This window comes from Rattus norvegicus, chromosome 19 (assembly GCF_036323735.1).
Source record: "Rattus norvegicus strain BN/NHsdMcwi chromosome 19, GRCr8, whole genome shotgun sequence".
In the NCBI taxonomy this organism is placed as follows: domain Eukaryota; kingdom Metazoa; phylum Chordata; class Mammalia; order Rodentia; family Muridae; genus Rattus; species Rattus norvegicus.
This window is the reverse complement of record NC_086037.1, coordinates 51,090,678-51,114,903: the sequence shown is the minus strand read 5'-3', so window position 1 is coordinate 51,114,903 and position 24,226 is coordinate 51,090,678. Positions and strand designations below refer to the sequence as shown.

General features: G+C 47.3%; 1 protein-coding gene across 5 annotated transcripts in view; it reads left to right on the top strand.

The window, feature by feature from the left end:
* Positions 1–24,226, top strand: part of Smpd3 (sphingomyelin phosphodiesterase 3) — an 83,431-nt gene that overhangs the window by 40,736 nt on the left and 18,469 nt on the right. The window contains exons 1-2 of one of the 5 annotated variants that reach the window (XM_063278336.1): positions 6,343–12,683; positions 14,831–14,896. The exons of 1 other annotated variant lie outside the window; for it this stretch is intronic. The gene's annotated coding sequence lies outside the window, so the exon portion shown is untranslated. Of the gene's footprint in view, positions 1–6,342; positions 12,684–14,830; positions 14,897–14,964; positions 16,989–24,226 lie in introns of those variants that run through there. 3 more of the 5 variants (XM_006255543.5, XM_063278337.1, XM_017601396.3) reach the window with 3 other exon arrangements.

Sequence of the window (24,226 nt, the reverse complement as noted above, 5' to 3'; positions counted from 1 at the left end):
TCTCTAGTGTCCCAGTAAGGGATGCTGGGGGAGGAGTCCATGAAACCTTGTTGCTCTCTCTGTGTTCCTGCCTGTGACTTACCAGGGAAGTCTGGTGTGGGCTTGCTGTGGGTCATCTGTGACAGCGATCAGGAAGGAGACTAAGGATAAATTGGAACCTGTGCAGGTCCTCGCCCTTTGGTGTATTTGCCGTGTTGAAATGCTGAAGGTTTTGGGGAAGCAAATATATGGTTCTAGATGATCTTAAAAGGTGTCTGGCTTAGCAACCTGTCTCTGTGAAATCTGCTCTAAAGCTCCCAGGCTGCAGTACCAAGACTACATTCTTTGGCACTAGCCTCCTGATAGCCCAGGAGGATGGACATATAACACTGGGAATATGGAACCAGGAGCCCTGTAAGCTACTGGGCCTGCTCTAGACAGGTCTATTCTCACCCTGCCGCCAGCCTCGCTCCACAGCCTATCTACCTGTTCCCTGGGCCAATCCCTAACATATTCCCTGTAGCATCTCCTTTATTTTGTGATCTCAGTCCACTTCTATTCCACTTTACCAATGCAATTGCTCCAAATCAGGCTCCACGTGTCTGCTTCTCTGTTGGACATGCCGCCAGTGCCGTCAGTACAAATGGAACCAACCAAACAAAGGCATTGATATGAAAGCACCACTAATCACTGGCTGCTGAGAACACTCCATCCAGACACTCAAAGAGCAAATTAGTCGGATACAAGCTTAAGAGTCCCCTACCCTTTAACAGTAGACACCTCTCCCAGCCATTGTGACACCTCAAGTGGAGTGGTCAGAAACAGGTGACACTCAGATGATCTGTGGAAAGTACACAGAATTTGAAGCGTGACAATTCAGAATTCTAGTCTCAGTTCTGATCCCACCGACCTGGGTGTCACTATCCATGTGATACAGCAAGGATCACAGCTTCTGTCTCTTCAGTACCTAGTACTGTCAACAACACAGAGTGGGCCTACTGAATATAACCAATGGGAAACAGAAGAGGTAAGGGGCACTGGACAAGGACCTAAGTAAGACAGGCCTCCCCAACCTGCTTCTCTGTTCTGCCTACCACACCTATTCTAGAATCCTATTCCCTTTCACACTAATCTCAGCGGTTTCCTTAGCTCCAGAGATGGGCTGCTTCTCTGACCTTCCATCCAGGCACAACTGCCACCTGTGATGGCAGCCAGGACAGTTTCTAGGCTCAGTTATGGGTTCTGGTTCTTCATCTACCTGGCATTGCTATGAAAGTATGAGACAGGGAGGAAGGGTTCAGTCTACTGCAAAAGCAGGAGATTCATAGGGGTGGACAAGTGGCTCAGTCAATAAAGTGCTTGCTTCACAAGCCTGAGAACCTGAGCTCAGCTCCCCATAACACACCTAAAAAGTATGACAGTGTAATCTGTAATCTCAATGCTGAGAAAGAAACAACTAGATCCCTGGTGCCAGCTAGCTTAGCCAAATCAGTGGGTTTGGTTCAGGTTCAGGGAGAGACCCTGCCTCAAAAATTTAAGTGCAGTATAGAAAGACACCCAACACCAACCCATGGCCTCAAAATGCACCCAAATGTGCACATATACCCTCCCCACCTTTAACAAAGCAACAGATCCAGTCACGATCATCTAATAATCTGATTATCATTTGACCTCTGTGACACCCCTATCCCATGACAAGCTAGAAGACTCTCACATTCAGAGCTGGCCATAAGTTTTCCGTGTACACGTGCGCAGTTATAGTACTTACACATGTAGGAGGTACTAGAATGACCAGCCCCAAAGGTCGGCTGATCTTTTAGGTTCAGGTTTGGGGAAGTTGGTTTATTTCAGTTTTATGAGGGTTGTTGGTGCTTTAGTGTTTTGAGGCAAGGTCTCCCTCTAAAGCCCAGGCTGGACTGAAGTTTACTATGTAGCCCAGGGTAGCCTTGGATTCAACTGTAATTCTTCTGCCTCAGACTCCTGAGTAGTAAGATTATAGGCATGAGCCACTGTGCATATCTAGGTTCAGTTTTGAGCAGAACATCAAATCCAGGCATCTGAATACCTTTGTCATGGTTTGTGAGAGATGACCACGGCAGAAGGAGGCTGCTGATATACATATAGCTCATAGCATTTGGTACTAAGAGATCATTTCCACTCAAGACTTAGAAAGCTGTCAAAAATGCAAGCTTGGTCTTATTGTCTGAATCTAACCCTACCTCCACAGCTGTCTAGCCACGGAATGGCTTCTGTACCTTGATAAATGTTACTTAGAGCTACCATATTGAATTAGGAGCCCATTATATCTGATTTGCCCTGTAACAAGGTTAGGTCCATTTCCTGGGATGTAGCAGAAAGGCCTAATGGTCATCAAGCTCATCTATAATCATCTTTTAAAATTACAGCCCAAGTCGGTCATGCTGACAAGGGCCTTCAACCAAAAGGGACAACCCAATGGAGCTGGCAGGGCTTGGCAACAGGCACCAAGCTGCTGGCACCTCATCATAGCTTTTGCTCCTTACCCAGGACTCTGTCACTTTTGATCATATATGTAAGGATGGCTTCTAGACACTAACAGAAGCACGATGTAGACCTAGGAGAGTCTGGCTTAAGAGTCAGATGGCTTCAGGTTTGAATCCCAGTTCCTCCACTATGATCATGAACATCTTATTTGATCCCTCTGGACTTTCAGGTTCTTCATCTACAAAATGATAGTAGCTTCCCTTCCATGGTACTGATGGGGTGGTTGGTGAACTTCACGCCAGTGCCAGTGAACAGAAGACTGGAGTAGAAGGAAGGGGCACAGGCTGGTTTGGCATTATCCCTGAGATAATACAGGGCTTCAGGTTCATCCTGATGTCACTGGTGTGCAGGCTGTACTGTATTTGTAACAAGAATCTGCTCCCTGAGTGTAGTTACAACAGAAGTAATGTCAATACCTAACCACTGACCGAGTCTTAGGATTAGTGAGGACAGCTTCCTGTCCTGGAAGTCTGGGTAAGAAGTGGCTAGCTGGCCTTGAATCATCCAGAGAGAATGGCCAGTCAGGAGAAAGACCAGTGTGTACTCACCCTACATTACATGCACTGCCTCGGGAGGGGAGTAGGCTGAAAGGTCTTTCCCTTCAGGTATCCATGTGAGAAGGTAGATACATTCTTTTCTTGGCTCCATGGCCGAGAAGGAACACCTCCGCTTCTGCTCACTTCCACCCCAGTCAGCAGATGTGTTGTGGGGCAAGCCTAGCAAGCACTGTTACTTGTTCACATCTACAGCTGTGGGCCTGGTGCCTTCTTCGTTCACAAGCAGAGCAAAGTAGTGACTGCTACAAAGATGTGCTTTGGGGCACGGGGCAGAAGGGCAATGGAATTCAAATGGTGACCCCTTCTGCCTCTCCCACCCTGACTTCTGTTTTAAAGCTAGATGAAACACTGAGCAATAGGAGAAGCCAGACATCTGCATCTGGGGAGGCATGGCCTCACACTTCAGCTGACCAGGCCTGCATTGAATCCTGAAGTGACCCTACAATGCTTTTACCTGAGGGACACTTCCCTGGCTTTGGCATTTGAGTTCAAGTCTAAAAACCCAGAGAAGCAGGCAGAGGTTTGGACAGAGGAGGCTCAGGATTTGCTTTCTTTGTCAGAGCCAACTACAGGCTCAATATTCTCAAAGGTCTGAATCAACAGCAGAGAGACTGTTTACCAATATTTAAAAAAAGAAATGTAATTAGAGGTTGGTGGCCCCCAGTGTTCCTGACCACAGATGTCAAAGGCTTCCTTGACTTGAAGGGACAGAATGAAAAGCAACCACAGACACCATTGCCTTGGCATGCTCGGCCACAAATACCACTTGACAGGCACTCCCCACCGAGACTCATAAAAGACTCTGTGGCTAATGGAATGGCATTTCACGTATGGCTATGTCTTTTTATTCCTAGGTAGTTTTCTTTCCCAACTTGGGAATGTGAGGATGCTATTTTAAGAATGGTAATTACTGTCCAATTTTAATGTAACTAACATGAACAAAAACACAACTTTGAACTGAGGAAAAAGAAACAAAAGCAATTTGTGAAGTAATTTTGTGTACACTTCCCACAGGATGGCCCAAGAACACAGGTCTGGTACATTTATTTCTGGCCCAGAGAAGTGAAGAGCCAGTGTTTGGGTGGTTTCTGGAGAAGGAGGCAAAGGCAAACCACAACTGCCTCAGAGATGCCAGCCCAGGCCACCTCAGGCCAAGCTCCCCACCTCCTCCAGGCTCAAAGAGGTAGTGTGGGGAGGCAAAAATAGAGTAAGGGATTCAGCCACAGCTTTGACACATGGTTCTCTCATCCCAAGGACTGCCACACAGGGCCCTCCTTTTCAGCTATTCTAAGTAGAAAAGAAAAAAAATGAGAACTAAATAAGAACAGTGCTACATTCTAGCCACCTTCCCTGAGATCGTCCCCCTCTCCCAGTGCCCTTTTTGGCTCCTTTTCCATACTAAACCAAAAAAAAAAAAAATGGATGAGCCCCCAAGGTCCTGTCCTTGAACACTCCCTACCCCTTCTTTTCTACCTGCTGGAGCTGAGAATAGGTAGCAATAGCAGCAGCTTTAGCAGCCTTCTAGTAGTACAGCTCTGACATAGCACAGCACTCTTGGATGATCTTTCTCCAACAAGGACCTCGAATCCTAGAAGCAGATGGTGCACCTCCCTGTAGAGGGGCATGCCTAAGGCACAGACTTTACTGTCTGTAGTCATTATCCCCACAGCCTTACCTGTCTATAGGTGGGTGGGATTATTTGATCTAAGAGCCTACTCCTGGATAAGGCCTCTGCTCAAAAGAGTGTTGGGCTGAAATTCAAGTGAGGATGCACTAGCTAGACAAGGTGTCAATTCCAAGCTGAGGAAGGGATCTTGGGAAGACACAGATGGCTCTGAGAACAAGTAGATGACAATAATTAGCAAAGAGTGAGCCTGGGGAGGGGAGTGGGTATGGGGCATGGCTCGGCTGGGAGTGTGTTTAGCTGGGTATGGGGAGGTCAAACCGGCTTGTGCATGCAGAAGTGGGGAGCAGGAGGCAAGGCTGACATACCTGGTAAATTACGTGGACCTTGGATACCTCCTCCTATCCCACAGTCTACAGCTCTACCTGTTTATACATTCTGAGGTACGCCCCCCTCCAGTCTCTTGGTCAGACATCTAAAACAGCAGACTGTAGAACTATTCTCACACACTCAATTACTAATAACAAATGACGGTATCATCTACCTGAAATCCCTCTCAGAGAGATCAAAGTGGCAAGAAGGAAGAGAAGGTAGCTTCCAGCAAGCTTCCCACTGCTCTGGGGCGTTTCTCTCTTGCCTGCGACCATTCTGTATTTGTTAACCATTCCAAGTCATCAGGACAGGACCTCTATGAAGTCTCGGCTGTGCCAATCATAGCTACTATGTGACTCTGGGCAAGCCACTTGAGTCTGTACTCAACTCTGACTCTTGTTTTCTTCTCGAGGATAGGGACAAAACTCCGCAACCACTCCAGGTTCTAAAGCAAGAAAATACACATGCAATGTTCTTAGCACAATGCCTGGCACATGGTAAGTTCCCCCAAAATATTCTTGATGATGATGACAAGGATTCCAGCAGGCTGCCAGTGCCAACACCACCCACATGAGTTCACACAAGACCTCTAGCCTTCAAGGCTTCACTTTTGGAAGTCTTTCTTGATGACAAGCAGTCTAATTGATGCATTAGTTCAGTCGAGAGCAGTCGCTCATGGTTCCCACTGTGCTCCTGGTATGTACAGAGGGAATTGAACCTTTGGTGACTGACATGCCATCCCGGCTAGAAATCACTTTCTTCCACTAAGGTTCCCCAAGTATTTCTCAGGGACTGAGCCCTGCAGGGCTTGGCTCTCATGCTCTTGTCTCCAGTTAAAACCCTGAGAGATGGCTCAGTGGTTAAAAGCACTGGCTGCTCTTGGAGAGGTCCCAAAGGTCCATTTCTCAGGTCCCACATGGCCCCTCACAACCATCTGTAACTCCAGCACCAAGGGATCCAACACCTTTTCTGGCCTTTCTGGGCAGCAGGCACACATGTGCACAGACATACTTCAGGCCAACATTCATACATATAAAAATAAAGCTTGAAACACGGCTTGAAGACGCAAGTCTGAGGAAGGGTTGACAGCTTCAGATTGACACTTTGGAGGATGAGTGCTGCATAGAGCACTGCTGGGGGCCCTGAAGCATTTAGTAATTAGGGTGCCACACGATACTTGCCTCTCAAATATACTTGGTTCATTCACACAAACACCCCTTACAATCCCAGCTATTAGGTTACGGTATCTCACTGACAGGTTGGTGGGACAGAAACTGCTGCAGGGTTCCACTAGGGAATCTTCTATGGAAAAAATGCTTTGGGAGCTTGCAAGCTCTACCTGCATCAGCCGTGAACTCCTTCAGCTATGGCAGGCTTTGGGGATGACACTTGCTGTGGAGGGTGTCAGCCAGCAGCTCCTGCTCACAGGCAAGCTCCTGTGACCTCAGCAACGGTGCTGGAAACAGTTGTCAAAGTCAGAGTCACATAGCAACTAGTCTCAAAGTCCCTTGCTGATGTGTACCAGTGCATCATCATCTACAGATGTGTGTACAGTGGTCCTTCAAAATCAGTTTTTGTGTCATTCCAATGGTGTGTTTGTTTTGTACTACTGTGGTTTGTTCACAGCCTATCAGCAATGCCACCTCCAGGTTGGTTCATTAGCATATCAAAACCTGCCTTAGGCTTGGCTCCCAGCTAAGCTACTTTGTGGCTGGCTCTTGCCATCATTAGGTTATTTTTTCCAAGTCACATGAAATGATTTCACTTATGTTCCTAACAGGTGCCATGAGAACCACCTACAGCATAGGTACGGACATGGGGTCATACAGAGCATGATATATTTCTAGGAAAGAGGAGCGCTAGAGGCTGGGTCCACACAAGTGGGAAGAAAGGAGGGGTTGAAATGATGCTGATCAGTTGTCCTGTGGGTGCTGGGAGATCTAAAAATGGCTGGTCAAGGGCAGAAGGATCCTCCCACACATACAAAAAAAATCATGTGGGGATCATGGGCTTGGATGTGAAGGGATAGCAGGGGCCAGATAAAGGCTCAGTAGTGGCACACCAGCATGTGTGCAAACAAGAAGTAAGGGGCCTTAAAAGGCAGTAACAAGCAAGGAAGAGTAGAGAGAGAGTAGGACTGAAGATGGACAGTGTTAGCATTCCTTCTAGGCTCTGCCTAGCAGTTACCTGGCAACAGCCAAGTAGGCCTGGCTTGCTATAAAAGGGACTGTTTGGTGTTTCTCTCTCTCTCTCTCTCTCTCTCTCTCTCTCTCTCTCTCTCTCTCTCTCTCTCTCTCTGTTTTTAAATAAACTCTATTCTACATTATACCCATTATATGGCTGGTACCTCAGGGGGAAGGAACGCCTCAGCATGGGCCCACCAAGGCACCCCTACCTCACCATGGTGCTCTACAAAAACATATCCTGGTCTTTTTTAAAACACAACAGATTGTGCAGCTAACAGTAACTGGCCTTGACTCTAGATAGGATGGGTTGAAGGGAAGGAGGGGCCTGAGATACAGTCACTGCTGAGGAGTATGGACAGCCCACCCAGGCTGGGCACATACGAGGAAGAGCAGCACTCCACTCTTGCCTTCTCTCAGCAAGATCTGTCTGTCCATCTGTGTGCTCATCTCTCTCTCTCTCTCTCTCTCTCTCTCTCTCTCTCTCTCTCTCTCTCTCTCTCTGTTACAACAGGAAACCAAATATTTGCTGTGCTGAAGAGCCATGCTAGGCAAGTGTTACACTCCTTCAGCTACCTCAAACAAAATACTTTTTAATTCCTTACTATAGTTTCTAATTTTTAATCTTGAAAAAAATTGGTGAGATATTTTCTTTTCCTTCCTCAAACAGAAAAGACATAGTTACCTATACATGGTCTCTACTGTATATGAAATTTTTAGACTCGTTTCCCTCTTGTTTCCCTGTGTTTAAAAAAGAAAAGAAAAAGACAATGGTTAGAAGGTACGATAGCTGTTGGTTCTGGGAGTTCACCTGTCCTGACTGGCTTGTCATATAGGGGCTTGGGCTAGACCATGACATGACAGCTCTTTACCTGCAGAACTGAGCTGGAGGACACATTCTAACCTCTGGGATAATGACATTTTGATAAAGATTTTAAAAAATGATTTCACTTTGCAAGACAAACAGCTAATAAAATAGATTCTTTTTTGGTAACCACCCATACAGCAATCAATCTGTCACTCGAAAACCTGGCTCCCAAGAAGTGTGAAATGAGGCCACACTGGAGTTCTTTGGGAACAGAGGGCCAGAGAGACCTTCCCCTCAACCAGACTCCAATTGCCATCCAAACAGGGAGAGCTCAGATTCAGAAAACAGGAAACACAACTGGGTTGTTCGCTCAATCCAGACTTGGGGGATCGGGAAGGGGGAGCAGTGCTGTCTACATCAGTCTGCCAACTCTTCCTTGGTGTCTCACCCTTTTCTATCCCATCCCCATTGAGTAACAACAACAAAAAATGCATTTCCCACTCAGGGCTGATGGAGTGACTCACACCCCAGGGGCCGCTTCTGTGTTACAGCCATTCAAGCAGGAACTTAAAACAAAGGGTCATTTCAAAACCACCAGAAAAAGATCAATAGAACAAGCCTTAGTCATAAGATATATCACCTCTGTGTCCACCTGAGGCCACCTAACTCCCTTGTTCTCTCTGTTTCTAACTCTGCCTGGATGCCTCTAGAGTTTTCTGTCGTTATTGAGGGATGGGAAAAAGAAGGCAGAGGAAATGAAAGGGAGAAAGAAAAAGAAAAGGTGCCCTGTTGCACACAGAGCACAGCTGAAATCCTTTCCACTCTTTTTAGAAACAAGATAGAACAAATAAACTATTTAGCCAGAAAGCAGCTCTAACTGAAGTCTCTGGCTGTTACTGCCCTAAACTTGGAAGGAAATCAGATTTCTACAAATGCTAACCAATAAGCAGGAGCATCGACACAGAGCGGGCCCTCAATAAATATCAACTGATTTAGCTTCGAAGTGATGCAGTCTGAGCTGGGGCTGGGGGGTGGCTAACACCTGTAAGGCAGGAAGACTGCCTCAGACTGAAGGAATCTGAGATAGAGATAGACTGTCTCAACAAACAAACCCCCAAATGACCAAAACCACGGATCTCAAAGATCTGAGGAACAAATAAAACTCGGTAACAGGTCTGGAGAGATGGCTCAGCGGTTAAGAGCACTGACTGCTCTTCCAGAAGTCCTGAGTTCAATTCTCAGCAACCACATGGTGGCTCACAACCATCTGTACTGAGATCTGATGCCCTCTTCTGGTGTATCTGAAGACAGATACAGTGTACTTATATATAATAAATGAATAAATCTTTAAAAAAAAAAAAAAAACTCGGGGCTGGGGATTTAGCTCAGTGGTAGAGCGCTTACCTAGGAAGCGCAAGGCCCTGGGTTCGGTCCCCAGCTCCGAAAAAAAAAGAACCAAAAAAAAAAAAAAAAAAAAAAAAAAAACAAACAAAAAAAAAAAACTCGGTAACAACTTAAAAAGTCCAAAACGAGAGGGGGGAAAAGCCCACAAAGATGAACAGATCTAGAAGACAATGGCTGGATCCCAGTGTGTACAGAAAGGAACTGAGAACACCTGGAAGAAGTGATTGACAGAAAGCTGAGACAGAACAAAGGAGTCAGGGGTGCTGGGATGAAGGCACAAAACAAACCCAAAACATAGAAAACAGGAGCAAATGACTGAGTTGGAAAATGGGAGGTGACAACATGGCACTAATCTGAGCATAGAGGGAGGCCCAAGGCGTGCAGCCTTCAGTAAGGGGAAGCCTCAGGTGAGGGGAGTAGCCAATACCCTCCAGAGAGCTAAAGTCCACGGTGCCTTTCAAGTTTAATTCTGAGGAGAAGAAGTGAGCATTTTCTAGCTAAAATCTTGAATTGTAAATTATCCATTAAGTGGATAAGAAGGAAGATAAGCATTTTTGAAACTGGGTAAAGTGACAAGAGAGTTTACATCACAGACATTGAAGAAACAATCGGCTCAGGGGACAGTGATTCTAACACGGGGGTTTTTACTCAGTTAGGATCCTAAACATAGTCAGTTCTGTAAAGCAGGCAGAAGATAGTCATGCACAGGGACTGGGCTGGATTAGCACACAGTTAAGGTTTTTTAAAGCAAGGTGGATGTCTGCCTTTATAAAGGTGTGAAGGACAAAAGCTATCTTACGTAACAAGAATTAGAATTAGAATGAGCCAACTAAAGAAGAAAGAATAAATGATCTGACAAAATGTTGTCATTCCAAAGACTTCATCTACACTCGAATAATTCCCAATTTCCAGCTAAGACCTCAGCTCTGAGTCTCATTGCCACCTGGCACACACATAAATGCTGTACAACGCTTACCCAACCCCTGTTGGGGAGTGACCCTGACAGTAGTTGCCTGAAGTGGGGAACCTCAAAATGTCCTCCAAGCTATCCAGCTGTTTATCCCTAATCCCACCCATTGGGATCAGTCTACTTCCCTTGCCATGAAGGTACCACAGAGTGGGTAGCTCAAACAAATGCCATTTATTTTGTCACAGTCCTGACATCAAGGTCTGGCAGATTCCAGTGAGGGCGCTCTCTCTCTTCCTAGCTAATAGACAGCTGCCTTCTCTGTGAGCCTTCACAAGTTTTCACTGATTGTGAATATTTGGCAATATCTCTTAAAGAAACACTAATCTTGCTGGGTGGTGGTGCACACCTTTAATCCCAGCATTTGGGAAACAGAGGCAGGTGGATCTGTGTATGAGGCCAGCCTGGTCTACAGAGAGTTCCAGGACAGTCAGGGCTCCACAATAAGAAATTCTGTTTCAGGGGCTGGGGATTTAGCTCAGTGGTAGAGCGCTTACCTAGGAAGTGCAAGGCCCTGGGTTCGGTCCCCAGCTCCGAAAAAAAGAACCAAAAAAAAAAAAAAAGAAAGAAAGAAAGAAATTCTGTTTCAAAAAAAGAAAAAGAAAGGGAGGGAGGGAGAAAGGAAGGAAGGAAGAGAGGAGAGAAAGGGAGAGAGGAAAAGAGAGAGAGGGAGAGAGGGAGGAGAAACGCTAACCTTATCTGATCAGGGCCCTACCCTTAACTGTAATTACTTCCTTACAAGCCCTGTCTTCAGTTACAATCATGCCAGAGAGATAGGACTTTAACTTATATTCTTAGGGAGAGGGACACATTCGGTCTTAGATGTCCTCCACGTATATGACCACTCTTTGTTCTGTTGTCTCCCTGCTTCAGTTCCCACATTGGCCTTCCTGCCCACATCACCCTTCACAGTCCACATAGAACCCTTTCCAAAATAGGCAGCAGATTACTGGATGTCTCTCAAGCAGCATTCCTGACATCGTATCACCTCTTTGCATCCTCCCAACAATCCTGCAAAGTGATAGAAACCCAAGGAAGTCCCAGAGAGGTTAAGTGAAGGTCCAGAGTTACTCAGAGTCAGGTCTGAATGCAAACTGAGCTCTGAAACACATGTTCTTTCCATGTGGTACAAGCACCAGAAAGGGCTCTAGACCCAAATACCCAGGACAATTAGTGATGAGCAGATAAGTTTGTGTATAATGTAACCTCAGCTTCTCCATCAGTATTTATGGCAAAGCTGATTTATTTTTCTGATTTCATTAAGAAACCCAGGACCTCTGAGTTGCTACTTCTTTGGAAATGACAAGTTAATATTTTCTAACACAAATTAAAATTTTCTATTTTTCCTGTCAAGGAAGCGTTCTTATATGTGACTCCAATTATTTATTAACAAATTTACTTGTACTTTTAAGGGTAGAAATTTTACCAGCATAAAATAACAGATGAACTACTGCTTTGTTTTAATTTTCTGCTAGCTAATGGTCTGGCCTCCATTCACTGCAGCAGGGTACCGCTTCAACTCACCAGATCAGATTGAATCAACCGAGTGAGACCTGCGGTTGCCCAGTCTTTGGACACCGCTGAGGTGTGGAGGGGTGTTGCTCTCCAGCATTTTTCTAGCAGTTGCTCTGGTCACTTTTGCACACCCAGCCCCCACAGTCTCAACCAAATACACACACAGGCTGCCTTTCTCCTTGCCTTGGTGTTGAGGGCATCATTTCTGCAGACATAAAGTTAGCGTTGCCTTTGTTTCAAAAAAGTACAAAGTGATGCTTGGAGAGGTACCCTGCCTGAGCTGCTGGTGATTCTGGGGAAACAGCCCATTCAACTCCAGTTGGTTTTGTTATCCAGGAGAGGCAGAGGCATTCAGGAACCTGACCGCACTTGGAGCCTCCAGGGACCGTAGTCTCACTCAGAGCTACATATTCATTAAGGGTCACCCCAGGTGCTGGTCTGTGGTCGGAGGGCCTGTGGGCTCCAGGCCACCTGGTGGACAGGCAGGCAGGCGCATGTCTAGACCACTGCTGGCTCCGGGGCCACTGCTTTGCTGTGCTGGGTAAATGGCCCTCTTTCCATGCCCCCCTTTCCCCCCCAGGCTTGCCCTGCCCCACTACCGCTAACTGCTGCCTATTTAAGCTGGAGGCCCTGACTCCCAGCCAGACACAGCCAGCTTCCAGAACCAGGAGAGTGATGCAGCCTGCTCCGCTCACCCAGGGATGAAAGGTCCTTCTGTTTCACCACTTCCAACCTATGCCATTTCTAACCGGTGTGTACTAAATGATGTCGCTGAGGGGATCTGGGACAAGAACTGATTCTACCTCTACTGGGAGTATATTGGGGTATAGTTGGCGAAGGGAGGCTCTGATTGGATTGCTCCTATTTCTATTACTTACTTGATATGACCCTATTTTCAAAGAGGAAGAAAGGATGGAGTTTGTGAACAGGCTGGGGAGAACACATTTCAAAACAAGGTCTGGCTCAGAATATCAATTATAGAGTTTTCTTTTCTTTGAAAAGGGGGCCTATAAATGTCAAGGTTACCAAGATTTCATTTCCATTCAGAAGCCCCTCCCTAGAACCAGTCCTCGTCATTTAGTTCTACTTGGAAAATGCATGCAGGGAATTTTGGGAGTAAAGGAGCTATGCAGTTGGTTGGGGACAATTTGGTAAATTGTAGGAGGTCAAAGATTGCTTGACATGGTACTGAGAGACAGGAGTGAGCTCCTCCCACTGTGGCTGTCTTGAGTTCTAGAGATTGTTCTGGTCACCACTGTGGGTTTGCTCATCTCTTTCAGATCCTGACTACCTTGATGTCTTGGAAAGGACTGCCCAAAGGGCAGTGGAGGCTGACGCATGTGGGTTGGGTGGGGCCTGTCTCCTTTAAGTTCACTTACAAAGGCTTGCTAGCCTGTATTCTTGAATCACACACCTGTCAAGGGTAAGAAGGCAAGATTCCAAGACTAGGGATCAGGGTCTCCTCCAAGAGGCCGGGTCATCGAGTTAACTTCTCGGTTTCCACTGGCCTGGAGTCCTGAGGATGGGGGTGGGGCAGGATCTTCTCTCTGATCAAAAAGGCCAGGGTACCACATGGAACCAGGGCCTCTGGAGAATCCAGAGCCATTTTGAATAGAACCTAGACCTATAGGCTTCTTTCTTCCCACTCTGTTCTGGAATGGACAAATAGTGATGTTCCTTTGATGCAATTCATGGGGAGCCAAGATCCTGCGTCATCCCTCAGTTCCAGGGGAGGGGTGTTTGGAGGTTCAAAGGTTAAGAGACTTGCTCAAGACCTTCACCGGCTAGACAGATAGCTGGAGAAGAACCAGGATTTCCCTGGAGCTTATATCTTAACCAGGGGGAACTAAACTATAAGACATTCCTACCAGTGCCGCAAAGAAAAGATAAATTCAGTCTCAGATTTCAGATTCATTCAATAGTAGGGGTCTCTAAGGAGTGTGGTAACCCTTCTCAGGTTATGCAGATGATACGAGGGTTTAAGACGGTGCAGAACAGTGGAGGTGGGGAAGGAGGAAGACAAAGGAGAGCTTCTCTTGCTATGCTGGGTACAGGATGCGTTTGATAGACCTTGATCAAGGCATAGGTGGCGACAGTCAAGGATTGGCCAGCAACCCAGGGGCGTGGCCCTCACATGAGGCCAGGGTGGAACTAGAGGGCCAAGAGCTGGTCCTATAAAAGAGAGAGGACACCTTCCCTCCAGCTTAGGGCCACAGTCCCTGGGCTAGGAAAGCTGAGGTGGTATAGGGAGGCTGTAGCATTATGTCTAAAGGCCTCCACTCACAGAAAACCCTCCCACTCTACCCTCCGAAGTCGTGTACTCGCTCAGCCTTCCTTCTGCTGGTATTTCTCTTAACTGCTACAAATCCCTCTGGTTCTTCCTCACAACTCTTCTTTCTTTCTGAACTTGATCAGGAAAGGTGGCCACAACCCTTTCCTGATCATGTTCGGCCTCAGTGCACTCTCCAGTTCCCGCCCTTCTGTACCTCAGATCTGTGTGGGAGGCAGAGATTACACAAAGCTTCCAGAGAGGGCCCTGATTGTTATGGCTTCACCTACTAGATCAAATCCGGGCCCACAGCAGGGCTCAGAATTTGCCTCTTTGCTGCGCCCCTTTCAACCTGCACACCAAGGGCCTCTGGGTGCAGCAGCCCACGTGGAGGGATCATCCATCTCACTTGGAGCCCTTCCCACCTGTCAGTCTTCCTCACTTTCTGCTGCATAAACCCCACCCTCATCCCCCTGGCTGCACTTCTGCTAGGATAGTCAGACCTCACACCCATGTGCTGGCGACAATGAGGGTGTGGTAGCACCTCCAGGTGAGGTCTTTGTACTGGCTCACCTGTGTGGCTGTCTTGTTCCAGTCACCACCACTGTGAATGGCTAATCCCCTTTCAGGTCCTGATTGCCTGGACCTCTTGTCTCCAGAGGCAAGGACACAAGGCCCAAGTGACCCCTCCTCAGGTAAGACAGACTTCTGGAACTCCCGGAAATGGACTCCGGGGTTCCTGTTTTGCTTTGTGTTACTGCTTTTTCTTTTTAGTTTTGGGTCTTTGGATGGGGTCTCGCTGTGTAGTGCAGACTGATTGGTGCTTATAATGATCGTGCTTGACAATGCTTGATTAACTTATCAGGTAATATTTTTATATAAAGAGGTGCTAGGTGAAATCAGTTAAAAACTTCTGTTGTTTCCTTAAAAAGTTTGAAGTCCATGGCTCTGAGGTAAGAATCAGTGCAGGGTTTGCCCTCCTGTGGAGGGCTGTGACAGTGTAGGGTGAGAGTGGCTGCACTCCCAAGCCTGCTTAGAAAGTGTGAAGAAAGGCACTTGAGGGGAGAGTAACAAGTATCCTGAACAATGTAACCAAACATCACTGCTCCCCAACCATTAAATAACAATGTTTTTTACCCTAAAACCCAGAATTGCTAATGGTATTGTGAAATAACCCTTCTCAAATGATCGGTGGACTGACACTGGTAGAAAAAAAAGTTTGGCAATATTTATCAGAGACTTTAAAGTTTACTCGTTCTCTTGAATTTGTACAGAGAAAGAGTCAAACTTCTGAGCACTCAGAATCCAGGGATAAAAGCAGACACTGGCAACACAAAGTGATCCCTAGAGTTAAGAACCTCAGGTCAAGAGTCAAGCAGCAAGACCACTGTAAGAACCCTTCCCAAATACTAAAAGAGTAAGTGTTTTCTGGGCTGCCAACGTCACCAGACCAGGAACGAGGAGATTTAGGGTCCCAGGTAGTGGTGACTTGTATGAAAAAATGTAAGTGAACCTGATAAAGCCAGGACCCACAGGAAGGGAGAAAGCTCACTGGAGACTACACAGGGACCCAGTCAGTGATGGATAGAACCTTTAGGAGAAGAAAACAAAGCAGGGATCTTATCCTGCGCACATAGGGAAGGCAGGACAGACAGGTTAGGAACCATGGTATTCTTCCCCAGAACTCAGGCTGATGTAAGGTCACTGGCACTGAGTAGGTCTGAAGATGTGTGCTTACCATTATACTTGGCCTTTGTGAGAAAGGCAGAGAGAAGGGAAATTGGAGTCAAATGATTCAGCTGCTACCTCTCAGGAACTGCCATTTATTTCTCTGAATCAGTTTCCTCATCTGTACAGTGGGGTCAGCTGTAGTCATCCATGGTGACTGAGGTACTGAATGTACCTTAGTGATAAGAACACATTCTCTGAAGGTGCTTGACAACGATTCACATGGCCCCAAAAGGCATATCACTTATTTCTGCAGTCTCTGTTCATTTCCAGTCTCCTTCATGTCTCTACTGTGTCCCGGGCCTTGGCTGTGCCCCATCTCAACATAGAGAGAGAGAAGGGAAAAGAAGGGAGAAAAGTCTGAGGTCCTGAGTGGTGCAGGTGGACTTGGAGAAGCCAGAGTCATTTTGGCAGTGGCTCAAGGTTCAGAGTGCACAAGGCTGCCACCTGTCAGGCGGGTAGCAGCAGACTTCCTGTTACTTTCCTACCAGCCCACATAGCTAGGGGCAGATGATGGAGTGAAACAATGAAGGTCTGTGGGCAGTGCTGGGGGCATTGACCCGGTTCCTCATCGGGCCTCAGAATAAGAAAACAGTGCCTTGTGGGCAAAGTCCTTGGACCAGACCCCACTCGATTAAAAGTATGGGATGTGCTGACATAGCTTGAACCTCCAGTCAGAGAAGGAAAGGAAGGAAGTCATGAAGTTGGGACTGGGAGGAAATTCAATAAGGGCTTTCGTTTGCTCAATTCCTGTTTCTCTGTTTTTTGCCCCTGGTCCTGTGTCACCATCCATCTTGCCCTTCTCTTGTTCTCAAGACTGCTCCATCCCAGAGCCCTTTGGTCAAATCTCTGTGACAGGGGCTGGTCACCTTTCTGGTGTTCAGACTTCAAAGTTGCACAAAAACAGCAAACTGCCAAGACAGATATGTTTGCTTTAGGCAGATCAAAGGTCCACAGGGATCTTGGGAGCTACAGGTGGGGACTGGCTGAGACTCGAGAGGCTTATGGCTGTGCTCTGGAAGATGACCTCCTCTGCTGAAGCCACATCCTTCTGCACAGGTGAGGACTGAGCAGACATACCTGCAAAGGCATCATGGGAAACTGCTCAGGTCTGAGCTCCTGGGGCTCCAGAAGTAGGGAACATAGAGGTCAGGCTGCTGGGGAGAGCCTGCCTTCTCCTACGTACATGGCGCATCAGCAAGAGCCGCTGCAGGGCTTAAGGGGAAGCAGTATAGTCTACTGCATGCTTCAGAAAGATGGCAGCAGTGACCGGTGAGCCAGAGGAGGGGACTACTGTAGTCTGTGGTGGGAGAAGACACAGTGGCTGGGCATGGCTGTGGAAACCCAGCTCCAGGGCTCCAGAGGCAGAGCCCTTGCATGTTGGCTACTGACAGGAAGCAGGATATGGAAGAGGCCTATGGCTCAGTGACCCCTTGAGAGACAGAGCTGGCGTTAGAAAAACAGAAGAGGAATAATGAACCTGAAGGGGAACTTGTCAGTCAGATACGTGGGGTCAAAGGTCATGAGGCACCTGCGCTGGCTGTCACTTAGGAACAGATAGCCCATGAGGAATCACCTGAAGGGTTTAAGGAGAGACAGAGGAAAGTTTGGCATCAAGAGACGGGGCAGCATCAAAAGGCTCTAAGAAGGGACAGTTGTGAGAACAGGAAGAGGACAAGAAGTATGGTGACAAAGGACCAGGGGCCGAAAATAAGGAAACAGAAATCAAGGAGCCGAAAGCCTCAGTCTAGTCCTTTCTTCCTCTCTACCTTCTTTCCCTTTCCTTCCTGAGCAAGGTCTTGAACACGCCAAGCACTCAATTACTGGGCCACATCCCCAGTTGCTGAAACTTATTTTTACTGCTGTTTATATGAAACAAGGTCCCACCACTATGTAGCTGAGGCTAGCCTAAAATTTCCTGCCTTAGCTTCCCTAGTGCTAAGATTGTGTGTATCACTATACCCAACCTTCTGGGATTATTTCTTAAAGCAATTCTGACCAAAATTGCATGAACAGTTTTCATTAGTGCTGACATCTTTATGGAGATTTTCTTTTCAAACCTTACCAGCAAGTCTGCCCGGATACACTGCCCACCTCTTCTGTATGGGTGGGAGTGCAGCCTCAAGCTGGGCTGCCATTCACTCCCTCAGCCAGCTATAGGGCAGGTTCCAGATAGCACCAGCATACTGTGAGTGGTTATGTAGGTTAGCCTGAGCTGCATGGTGGGTGTACTATCTGGACAGTGAGTCTTGGAGAGCTGCCTTAGCAGTTAAGAGCATTGGTTACTCTGTCAAAGGATCTGGGTTTACTTCCCAGCACCCCACATGGCAGCTCACAACTATCTGTAACTTCAGTTCCAGAGGACCAATGCCTGTCTGGCCTCCAAGGCATCAGACGTGTATACTTCATACAGACATACATGTAGGCAAGACACCCATCACATACAATGAAAAGTTAAAAACAAGGCAAACAAACCACTTAGGGGGACTGATTTGGCACAGAAACACCCCCTCATGCCTACAGTCAGAGCTGGTCTTCCTGTGTCTGCCTCTTTGCCTGTACGCAGTCACTGTAGTCACTAAGGGGGTGGCCTTGGGAGGCATGACTTCCTGAGCGGCTCCATATCTCTTGTGTCCACTCTCAGTTCTCTTTCTCTCTCTGCAGCCTCTCCCTTGCTCACTGTTTGCCTTGCCCTGCCCAGTACCCAGCACCCTCCTGTCCCCACACCCTCTAGAGGACACCTGCACCTCCATACGTGCATCGTCACCAGCATTTCTCATGAAACACCTAGAGAAAGCATCTCTGACTCTGGCTCCCAAGTTCCTTGTTTAACTTCTCTGCCGTGGCCCTGTCTTCTGTCCAACAGTACTAACCCCATAGACCTGGCCACACCCAGCACCTTGGCTCTGGCTCCAAACATGAAGCATCAGCTCTCGGCTCTGTCCCAACATGGGTCCACCTGTGAGAGCCTGGTCCTGCCTCCTGTCTGTCTTCTGCAGTCCCTGCTGGCCCCTAGATCAACCTCTCATAGAAGTTTCTATCCATTCACATGGATTTTCTTCTCTGTGTCTATGGATTTACTGTCTACTGGTATCAAACTGTTTCTCCCTGAGCAGAAAGTCTCCACCAAAAATGAAAAGCTTAGGTCGCAAAGGCCCCAGTGCTTCATGGTCCCAGAGGACCTGGGCACAGAGCAGGACGGACTTTGTGAAGAGATGAGTGAACCGTGAGCCTCCTCCAAGCCTGGAGTCTGGGCAGAGAGATATTACTAGTGAAATGGGGACAAAAGGGGGGGGGGCCCAGAGGTAGATCTGGCTGCAGTCCGAGCAACCAAAGCCTGTTACTCTGTAAGGCTTCATTCTGGAGTCAAGCAGGGAGAACAGCCTGCCTTCCTCAGCTGATTAAAATGGGATGGCCAATGCTGTGGTTATAATCAGAAGCTGTCTGGGGTTATGGATATAGCTCGAAGGTAGAATGCTTGTCTAACAGGCATGAAGACCTGGGTTCAATCCCTACAATTATATAAACAGACTGTGGTGGCTGATACCTGAAATCCCAACATCTGAGAGGTTAAAGTAGGAAGATCAGAAGTCCAAGGTCCTCCAAGGTGAGGTCAAAGACAGACCAGGATACATGAAATCCCATCTGGAAATTAAAGATGCTTTATTAGTCCAGTTGCATAGTGGGAATCTAGGGCACCTGACCGATGGAGTAGCTGTAATCTCAGACACTACAGGGCCATGGCAGAAGGAGAGAGCGCTATGGAAGTTCTGACATCTGCTGTTAAGTGTTCTGTCTCATAAGGGGACTAGGAAATGCAACTTTGAGAGATGTCTGCACAAAGAGAAAAGTCTGCCTAGACTTTTACCAAAGTAAAGTACACCCATCCCTTTAAGAAGTCACTGCTGGGTAGAAATATATTTCATCCACACTAGCGATCTATGTACGTAGGACTGCTGCAACCAGAGCCAAGAGTTCTTGCACTCGCTGTCAGAAGTACTCAGCAGAAGGCAAAGGATTGTGAGCTGGAGGCCAGCCTGGACTACACAATGATATTCTAGAACATCAAAACCCAGTCTCAGACAGGGTTGTAGTGATGCATGCCTTTAATCCCAGCACTCAGAAGGCAGAAGCATGCAGTTCTCCATGAGTTTGAGGCCAGCCTGGTCTTCAGAGTGAATTCCAGGATAGCCAGGGCTACAGTGAAACCCTGTCTTAAAAAAACAAAAACAAAAACTCAGTCTCAAAAAACAAGCAGGACTGGGGTAGTGGCTCAGTGTTTGAAATGATTGCTGTACTAGCATGAGACCTGAATTTGGAGTTAGTGTTAGTGTTGCTGTTGCTGAAATAGAACCCCACGGCCAGAAGCAATTTGGGGAGGGAAGGGTATATTAGGCCTACATATCCTGAGGGAGGCCAAGGCAAGAACTCAACTGAGGTTGTTGGGTGCGAGCCCAACATGGGACATTTTGAGGCATGAGCTGATGCAGAAGCAATGGAGTATTGCTTACTGTCTTGCTCCTGGTGGCTTGCTCAGCCTGCTTTCTTACAGAACCCAGAACCACCAATTCAGGGTGTCCCAACCCGTGATGGGCTAGGCTCTTCCCCATCAATGATATCAATTAAGAAAATGTCCTGCAGTCCTGCCTATGGCCTGATCTTATGGAAGCAATTTCTCAATTAGTGTTCCCTCTTGTCAGATGCTTCTAGATTGTGTCAAGTTGACATAAAACTAGTCAGTGCACCATGTAAAATCCAGGTGCGGTAGCGCACATCTGTAACTCCAGTGCTGAGAGATAGACACAATCAGAGCTGAGGGCTCACCAGCCAGGCATCCGAGCCAGAACTGTGAACTTCAGGTCCGGTGACTTTTTCTCAGAAAATTAAGAATTGAGGAAGAAATATGTCAACCTCTGGCCTCCATTCCTACACTGATGGGCAAGCACACCCACACAGGTGAATGAGCACACATAGATACACACACATACACATATACATTCACACAGAAACATGTACACATAAAACAATACAAACAAAAAAAAAATGAAGTACAGAGCTCAACAGCCAGTCACTGCCACCATGAGTTGACCAGGTGACATAGTTGAAACCCAGAGGCCCTGAAGATTCCTGGTGTTGAGGATGGAGAAAGTGGCAGGACTTATAAAAAACACGGAAGAACCACAGAACCCATAAGCTCCCCTCCATTTTAATTCAAATGATTGGCTTTCAGTCTTAACAGGCTTCAGCAGCCCCCAGCCCTCTTTCAGGTGTGCACTGAGCAGCCTCACACATGGGTCCTATGCTAGTGGCCCTTGTCTGCTCTGTACATCCTTTCTTAAGGGGAGGGAGTACGGTCGGTTCTTTGGGAGCCAAGGGCTTCTATCCTGGTGTATGTGGGAGAAGTCCCTGAGTGTAGCAGTGGCCAGGGCTCATAAACCTTTGAAAGGGCCTGAGACAAAAGTCCCTGACCCTCAGCAGAATGACACCTGATCTCAGTCCAGAAAACCCAGCCTCAGCTGCCCAGGGCTATGGGAAGGCTGGTGGTGGGCTGCATAAATGATTTAATTTGCTTACTGGTTAATCACTGCAAACATTCTCTGGGACACAGTTTGTTAAATGTTATTTGCATAGATAATTCTGGGCTGGATATGAAATGATCCTTCAGAAGAATGTCAACAAGTCTCCTATAGAAAACATGTTGCCGTTTCTTCTGAAGCAAAGTATACTCTGGTTTGTTTGGCTTTCAAACCATTGCTAACAGCTTTTGTGTTAGAGATCAGGAACTGTGCTGAGAGGCCTCAGCAATGGGGTCTGAGAGATATGAGACTACTCTTGTCACTGTGCCTGAAAAGAGACTCCTGGTGCTAGGTGAGGAATGCCGGTGCTTCCTTGGCAGTTGACCAGCTAGGTAGCTCCTCTTACACACTGGTTCCCCAGAACTCACTGAAGACAATAACATGATCTGCTGAGAGTTCTAAGAGCGCCTTCCTGGACTGTTCTTGAGTCTGGACTCAGACCCATGCTCCAGCTTCCAGCAGCTCAGAACTCAAGAGAATATAGGCTCAGGCCTAGCTGAATAAATGCTCAGCTATTTACCCCTGAATCAGGTCTGCTCTAGTTCTGCCCATTGAGGCCTAGTGGGGAAAGGTCTGTGAGCTGGGTGGTCTCAGAGCCCATCCTTGTCACAGAGAAAGCCCTCACTCACCCCAAGTCATCTCTGCTATACTGGTCTCACCCTTCACAAGGACACAGGACTGGTAAAAGTCCCATGACTTCTGCTTCAGCCAACTTGTTGCAAGGGATTTGGTGTAGGCAGGTTCTTACCCAAAATATCCGGAACCATGGGAATGAGAGGAAGCATAGGCAAGGACTTGGAACCCAGCTACACCCCAGTTTCCCTAGCAATGTCCTTTGTAGTCTCCAATGGAAAACTCTGGAATGGTAAGCAGGGAAGACTGAGTGGCCAGATTGGCTGAGCGCTCTGCACCCTCCACAGACCTAGCTTGAGATTTGCTTTCCAAGCACACACTAGTTGGCCTCGTCTAGGCTTTCTGAATTCTGCCACAGAAATGCCCAGGCTGGCTGTTGGAAAGAACACCTCAGAGCCGCTCCCATCCCGTTCCTATTCTCAGAAGCCACACCATGAATTAATAGCTCCCATGGAAAGTTTCTTTTTGAAAAATTTATGGACCCTTGGCCTACACTTGGCTTCTACAGAAGCCTATGACTCTGGCTTATACAAGCAGCTCAGAACAGACAGCTCTAGTATCATCCTGCCAGGAGGCAAGCCTGCCCATCTCCCACAGTGTCCTTGCCCCATCTTTTAGGAGAGCAGGCACCCTTCTGTAAGGCCAACCCACCCCATGAGATAACTTGAAGCTTCTGGGTATATCTTGAACCTTTCTTTTTCCTTTTCTTCTTGTTTTGTTTTGTGCTCAGAACTAAACTCAGGGCTTCAAAGCTGTTAAGCAGGCACTATAGCCCAGCACTTTAAGGCAAGGGAAACATACCTGTAGCAGTGCTGGTGATAACACAGAAGCAAGGCAGGCTCTGCACACAGTGATGGGGATGCCTGCCATCTCCAACTAGCCCAGGGGTTCTCCACCTGGGAACTAAGATCCCTTTGGGGGGTGGGGGGCATCAAATGTCCCCTTTCCAGGGATTGCATACCATATATCCTACATACCAGGATTACATTATGATTCATAACAGCAAAGTTACATTTATAAAGTGGCAACAAAAATAATTTTATGGTTGGGGGTTGCCACAATATGGGGAGCTGTATTAAAGAGTCGCAACATTAGGAAGGTTGAGAACTGCTGAACTAGCCCAAGGAATTTTCATCCACATCTCATACAAAAAGAAACTAAGGGCCAGAGAAGCCCTCAGTCAACTTGTCTGACATCCACCATGACTCTACATACCTGGTCTCAGAGCTTGTGATTGCAAGCTCTGTCTGCTCAGAGTGCTCGCTAGCTGCAAGAGATGCTCTGAGGCATGTAGACCTGCTCAGAGTACTAGTTAGCTGTAAGGGATGCCTTGAAGCATGCAGAACTGCAGGGTTCCCTGACTCATGAGGACACTACTCTGCCCAGTGCTCAGTTAGGGGCAGCATAGGAGTTATGCACATCTGAGAAAAACTTAGCTTTAGAAAGATCACATACCTGCTGTACATAGATAAAACAAAGTGTCTTTAGTGGTGAGTGACAAACACTCAAAAACGACCACAGCAAAGTCAGGGTGATTTGCTGACTCACTAATTAGAAAGTCTGCAGGCTGTGTGGCTTCAGGTGGAGAGATTAGAACTCAAGTGTGTTATGAAGACTTGGCCTCTCCACTCTAGCCTTATGGCCTTTTCCCTCAGGGCTGAATTCATTCTCAAGGAAGGCTCTAGAAGCTGCAGGCTCTCAGTGTGGTCATCCATCTTGGAGAAAATGTAGACTTATTTCCTAAGGGAACACTTAGAATTGTCAGGGAGGTCAGGGGACTATGGTGCCTCTTGATGTGGCTGGCTGTTATATCACCTTGGAGCAGGGGAGTGTGTCTGCCACTGCCAGAGGTGAAGCAGGGCAGGAGGATGTAGGTGGAGCTGGGTGCTTTAGATTGAGAGGCATGAATAGGCTTTTAGCTGTGTCTGAGGGAGTCACTGCGAAAGCCTGTGTATTTATGCTAGACCCCAAACATCAGTTCTATTTGGGTTATAGCTTTTCCAACTCCTCCCCCAACTCAGAAAAGCATCTGTCTCTCATCAGTCTTTCTGTCCTCTTAGCAATGAGCTGACTCCAAGTTTCAGCAGC